The sequence below is a fragment of the Limulus polyphemus genome, unplaced genomic scaffold (assembly GCF_000517525.1).
Source record: "Limulus polyphemus unplaced genomic scaffold, Limulus_polyphemus-2.1.2 Scaffold695, whole genome shotgun sequence".
Classification (NCBI taxonomy): domain Eukaryota; kingdom Metazoa; phylum Arthropoda; class Merostomata; order Xiphosura; family Limulidae; genus Limulus; species Limulus polyphemus.
Window position 1 is genome coordinate 57133 of NW_013666305.1, and position 6561 is coordinate 63693.

A 6561-nucleotide genomic window follows, 5' to 3' on the forward strand; every position below is an offset into this window, starting at 1 on the left:
ACTTTAGTAACCTTGGGGAATTACATAGCTACACACTTTAGTAACCTTGGGGAATTATATAGCTACACACTTTAGTAACCTTGGGGAATTACACAGCTAGGTATTTTACAAAGCTTGGGGAGTAACATAGCTACACACTTTAGTAACCTTGGGGAATTACACAGTTAGGTATTTTACAAAGCTTGGGAGTAACATAGCTACTCACACTTAGGAAACTTTATGTAATAATATTATATACATGATGTGAATGTCTTTGCTAGCGAAGAGGGATTATAATCAGTTATATTTGCCATGAGACAATACTATTATACGTTCATATCATAACAATCGCTGTTCCAACAAATTGCTCAGTTAAGTAACGTTCCGATCATTACCGTGTTTCTCGTGTCTCAGCCAGCCCGATGAGCTCTGGTATTGAACGAAACGCATCGTCGGCAGTGAATATGACAGACATGGTATGGTTGAAGTGATGTTATACACATTTCTTCTCTTAAAGATTTTAAAAGACCGAACAAAGAATGCATTGTTAAAAAATACAATAAGCCCAATACTATTGTTTTATGACAAATATGGTAAAAAATAATCACGTTTTTTCATGAGAATCTTGCGCTCTTGAGTATGTTATTATACGGTTAATTTTCATTTCGGGAGATTAGACTTATTGTTATTTAGATTTTTTGCACGATGCTGCACAAACATTCCCTAATTCTGAGCCAATAGACTAGGGGGAAGGCAGCTAGTCAACGGCACCCACTGCCAACGTTGTTTACTCTTGTCTGATTGAGTAGTCCATTTATATGGCCCCAAAGGCGGAGTGTTTTTATTTTGATAATGGGTCGAACCATGAACCTTCGAATTCACAATCCAGGCATGCTAACAACTGGGCCACGCCAAACCCATGGATGAAAGAAGATTGGGGGCAGACGGTTTTGCTTAGGGGATCTTTTTTTTTCAGCTTCGCTACTTACGCTTCCAGAAAAGACCAATCCTCTCCTCACTTTGCAGTACCACCAAGTCAGCCTGAATGAGATTTAGGAAAAGGCTTAGAACCACTGGCAGAAGTGATAGAACAGTAAAATGTAACAAACGCTGTACTTGTTTGATGCTTACATGTGATTTGTAAACAAAATATACCAAAAAAATAAATGTTGGTAAGAGGTGTTACTTAAATGAAATATCAAACGGTGTACTTTGTTAAAATCTGTCATGTATGATTGAAGTCAGGAGTTTTATATGGTCAGCATTCAGTATTTGCTTTTATGCTAGAAAGTCGTTGTTGTTTGTTATTAAGCACAAAGCTACACAAAGGGCTATTTGTGCTCTGCCCACCACGGGTATCGAAACCCGGTTTCAAGCGGTATAAGTCCGCAGACATACACACTGTACCACTGGGGGGGGGGTCAATAGAAAGTCATCGTTTTATAATTTGTTAGCTAGTGGTCCATGGTTTGTGTGTTTGAGAGCAAAGCCACGTTGGGTTTTAGCTGTGCCCACTGTGTGGAATCGAACCTCGGATTTTAGCGTAGTAAATCCATAATCTTACCGCTGACCCATTGGGGACATGGTCATTGATATCTGACCGACTAACCAGTGGTCCGAACAGTTATTTTGATACATAATGAACTGTATGTTTCTTATTTACCTAGTTAAATCTTTTAAACTGCTTTTGATCGCCAAAACAGCCGTTAATTATTATATAACATCTCACCAGAGCTTATTACGCATCACTAAGCCAGTTCTGACATAGTCGCGAAGGGCGAACGCTCGTGCCACGAAAGCATACACCTCCCACAATGCGTTGCGCAAACAATGGAACACGATTCGAAGTCGACTTGAGAGCGGCAGAAGCGCGGGTATCGGCACTGGTAGAAGGCGTAAGTTGATCCGTTTTTGCTGTTTCTGGTGAGTGACTTTCGTATGTTTTTATTAATTATTGTTTTCTCTATAAATTTAGCTTTATCCACGATTACGTTTTTTTTTTTTTTTTCTGATTCATATTTTAAGCTTCCTTACACGATCATTAGTTTTTAATCACGGCTGGTGAATAATCTATGTTAAGTTATCGAGAATAGCTGCGGTTAGTGAAAATAAAAAAGAAATTAATGGTATTGGTTAAAACATATCTGTTTTTTGTAAAACAATTCATTGGTTTATATTTCTTAATTATTGATATAACACGAAACAAATGTTTTCATTTTTGTGAACAAGCAAGCAGGATGAGATTTTAACAAACCACGATAAAACCGACCCCGCTTTGAGCACGCGTTCTTCAAGCTACCATCAGACACTTTACTCAGAAATTGCCGCGTTCTGTGTGCACTGAGCCGTTGTTGAATGCAGGCCCGCGAGCCAGCTAGTCTCTCCTGACAAGCTTGTTCACGCGTGAACGCAAGAGCACCTAACCTCGTTCTCGTGCGATAAAAATGGCTGGCCGGATCACGGCGTTAAAAACAACAAAGGATAAAAATCATGAATTCCAAATTTCTCTCTGAATACGTTAGTAGATGAAAATTATTCCTGTGCGTAAGAGTTTTAGTAAATAAACTCAGTAGGGTTGTTGATTATTCCCTAATTTTATGTGAGAATAAAAAAGAACTATCGATTTTTAACACACACATCTGATAAAGTATTGTGGCTGGTCGCGATGGAAATTTATAATTCGGTTAAGTAGAATATTGTATTACTCAATAAGTTTCTGATGTCCGAATTTTTCTTCTTTAGAAATGCTTGTTGCTTTGGGAATGTATACATTTCTAAAAAGAAACAGAACGAAAAATAAACATATTAAAAATAAAACCTTGAAAAATACTAGCTAAAACATTGTTTAAAACGATTAAAGATACTAGTTAGAACATTGTTTAAAACGATAAAAGATACTAGCTAGAACATTGTATAAAACGTTAAAAGATACTGACTAGAACCTTGTTTAAAACGTTAAAAGATACTAGCTAGAACATTGTTTAAAATGTTAAAAGATACTAGCTAGCACATTGTTTAAAACGTTAAAAGATACTGGCTAGAACCTTGTTTAAAACGCTGAAAGATACTAGCTAGAACATTGTTTAAAACGTTAAAAGCTACTACCTAGAACATCGTATAAAACGATAAAAGATACTAGTTAGAACATTATTTAAAACGTTAAAAGGTACTAGCTAGAACATTGTTTAAAACGTTAAAAGATACTAGCTAGAACATTGTTTAGAATAATAAAATATACTAGTCAGAACGTTGTTTAAAAGGTACTAGCTAGAACATTGTTTAAAACGTTAAAAGATACTAGCTAGAACATTGTTTAGAATAACAAAATATACTAGTCAGAACGTTGTTTAAAAGGTACTAGCTAGAACATTGTATAAAACGTTAAAAGATACTGACTAGAACCTTGTTTAAAACGTTTAAAAGATACTAGCTAGAACCTTGTTTAAAATGTTAAAAGATACTAGCTAGCACATTGTTTAAAACGTTAAAAGATACTAGCTAGAACCTTGTTTAAAACGCTGAAAGATACTAGCTAGAACCTTGCTTAAAACGTTAAAAGATACTAGCTAGAACCTTGTTTAAAACGTTAAAAGATACTGGCTAGAACTTTGTTTAAAACGTTCAAAGATACTAGCTAGAACCTTGTTTAAAACGTTAAAAGATACTAGCTAGAACCTTGTGTAAAATGTTAAAAGATACAAGCTAGAACATTGTTTAAAACGATAAAAGATACTAGTTAGAACATTGTTTAAAACGTAAAAGATACTAGGTAGAACATTGTTTAAAACAATAAAAGGTACTAGCTAGAACATTGTTTAAACGATAAAAGATACTAGGTAGAACATTGTTTAAAACGATAAAAGATACTAGCTAGAACATTGTTTAAAACGATAAAAGATACTAGTTAGAACATTGTTTAAAAGGTTAAAAGGTACTAGCTAGAACATTGTTTAAAACGTTAAAAGATACTAGCTAGAACATTGTTTAAAAGGTTAAAAGATACTAGCCAGAACCTTGTTTAAAACGTTAAAAGATACTAGCTAGAACCTTGTGTAAAATGTTAAAAGATACAAGCTAGAACATTGTTTAAAACGATAAAAGATACTAGTTAGAACATTGTTTAAAACGTAAAAGATACTAGGTAGAACTTTGTTTAAAACGTTAAAAGGTACTAGCTAGAACATTGTTTAAAACGTTAAAATATACTAGCTAGAACATTGTTTAAAACTATAAAAGATACTATTTAGAACATTGTTTAAAACGTTAAAAGATACTAGCTAGAACATTGTTTAAAACGATAAAGGATACTAGTTAGAACATTGTTTAAAAGGTACTAGCTAGAACATTGTTTAAAACGTTAAAAGATACTGGCTAGAACATTGTTTAGAACAATAAAAGATACTAGTTAGAACGTTGTTTAAAACGTTAAAAGGTACTAGCTAGAACATTGTTTAAAACGTACGATAGATTACTTACGTGACTGATCATGAAATCAGTGTTTCTTTCAATATAAAACCAAATAAAATCGACGATTTGTAAAGAACTTCATTTATGGGCTTGTTTATTGTTAAGCGCAAAGTGGCTATACAATGGGCTATCTGTGCTCTGCCAAACGCAAGTATCGAAACCCGATTTTTAGCGTCATAAGCCACCAGTTTTTTTTTTGTTTTTTTGTTTTTTTAGTTAAGAACAAAGTTACATAATGGCTATTTGTTTTGTGCCTACCACTGGCATCGAAACCTTGTTTTTAGCGTTATTAGCCTTCTGATTTAGCGCTGAGCCACTAAGGAGATATATGGGCTAAAGAAATGAACCATGAAATTCAACTACTCGGCCACTGAACTGATGTGTATAATATTTATATATGTGTTTTAGATTCCGTTTAGGTTACTGTATGGTAAATTAAAAAGCACTTAAAATTCTATAAATATTATAATCTGTATAATGGTTGACAATGTTATAAGGTGTAACGAAATCTACTGACGAAGACAAACACGATTCAGAGGATGAAACACATTTTATGCACACTACTCATCGAACGTTTCGGAATATATATATATATCCCATCATCAGCGAAGTATGAAAATAAATTATATTGATATATGAGTGCAAATAAGGTCCAGTGATATTGGGCAACATGAAGCTTAGAAAACATTGAGATGGAACGTGCAATAAGTAAAATTGACACATAACTACACGTGCAGTGGCTGTAAGGTCACTTACATTGGCAAAACTAAGTTCCATTTGATTGTTCGCCTGCTGTTAAGTGCAGAGCTACACGATAGGCTATCTGTGCTGTGCCCATTAAGGGTATCGAAATCCTTGATGTTAGCGTTTTAAGCCATCAGACTTACCGCTGAGTCACTGGAGGGCGTGCCATTTGAAAACTATAGAATCTATTAACATGGGCGACCGGGGGGGCTTGCCCCCCTGAAAAACTTTGCCTCTCCCTGGAAAAATTTCTGCGGACGACAGTTTCTTTGACCACTTAGTGGTATTGAGTAGAACTGATCTTTACTTAGCAAAACCCGATCACGTGAAGCCACGGATCACAATATGTCAATTAATAACTTTATTTTCATTAACAACTTGGACTACAGGCTTTGAACTTCTCATTTAAAAATGCCTTCTAATTGGAAGCCCAAAATTGTGGCTAATTAATGTATTATTAGTTTTTTGTTTTGTATTTTCAATTGTATAAACGTAATGCCGTATTGTTCACTAATTTTAATGTATTGATTTTTATATCATTCTCATCGTTTACTAAAGTTCGTGTTTTCCAATATCATTAAGGCCTTATTTCTATTGATACATCAATACAACTTGTTCAGATTTCATTGATGATGGAATATATATTCCGAAACGTTCGATGAGTAGGTTGCATGTTTTTCATTTTCTCAACCGTGTGTGATTTCATTAGTATTTAACTTTCATACATGAATTATTTTTATAGCATCATAACCACGTGACAAAATTTGTGCGTATAATTATAACGATAATTACATGTTATGTTGACCTGAAGACGATTAACTCTTGTTTGACGTCACACGCGATTGGAATTTTAGGAATACGTCACATTTCAAAAGGGATTGATGAACATTGTTCTAAAGATGTATTGTTTTAATGCTATGCTGAATGAGATTAATATTGAAAATCATTTACTTTTTTCGGTTTAAAAGATGGCTTAAGTGTTGTGGAAATAAACCAACTCTATGTATTTTCCGAGAAACCAAAGTTCTGACATAGAAAAAACAAAACAAAAACCTGTTGTTCAGCCTTTTGAATTCTCTAGATTGTAGACTAATGTGTAGGGATACGAATCAGTTTGATTTCATTCTTTAACACACGCTTGCGATGGTTTTATTCTCTTGAAGTTTTTACGTGTTCTACAGTAATTCCTGTACGTTGAATCCGAAAATGATATCCATTTTTCTCATCACGTACAGAATTTTCACAAAAAGTCATAATGCAATACATAAAAAAAAATGACCACAACACGTAATTTTGAGACTAAAATACGTAGATTTCACACACAAAAAAATAATCAGGATGAATGAGGATGCATATTCGTTTGACATCAAT

At 34.1% G+C, this 6561-nt stretch overlaps 1 protein-coding gene across 2 annotated transcripts in view; it reads left to right on the forward strand.

Annotated features, from left to right (window-relative positions):
* The first annotated feature begins 1839 nt into the window (after nucleotides 1-1839).
* LOC106460028 (LIM domain-binding protein 2-like) overlaps nucleotides 1840-6561 on the forward strand; it is an 80118-nt gene continuing 75396 nt past the window's right edge. For both annotated transcript variants that reach the window (XM_022386622.1, XM_013919712.2), the window contains exon 1: nucleotides 1840-1902. The gene's annotated coding sequence lies outside the window, so the exon portion shown is untranslated. The remainder of the gene's footprint in view (nucleotides 1903-6561) is intronic.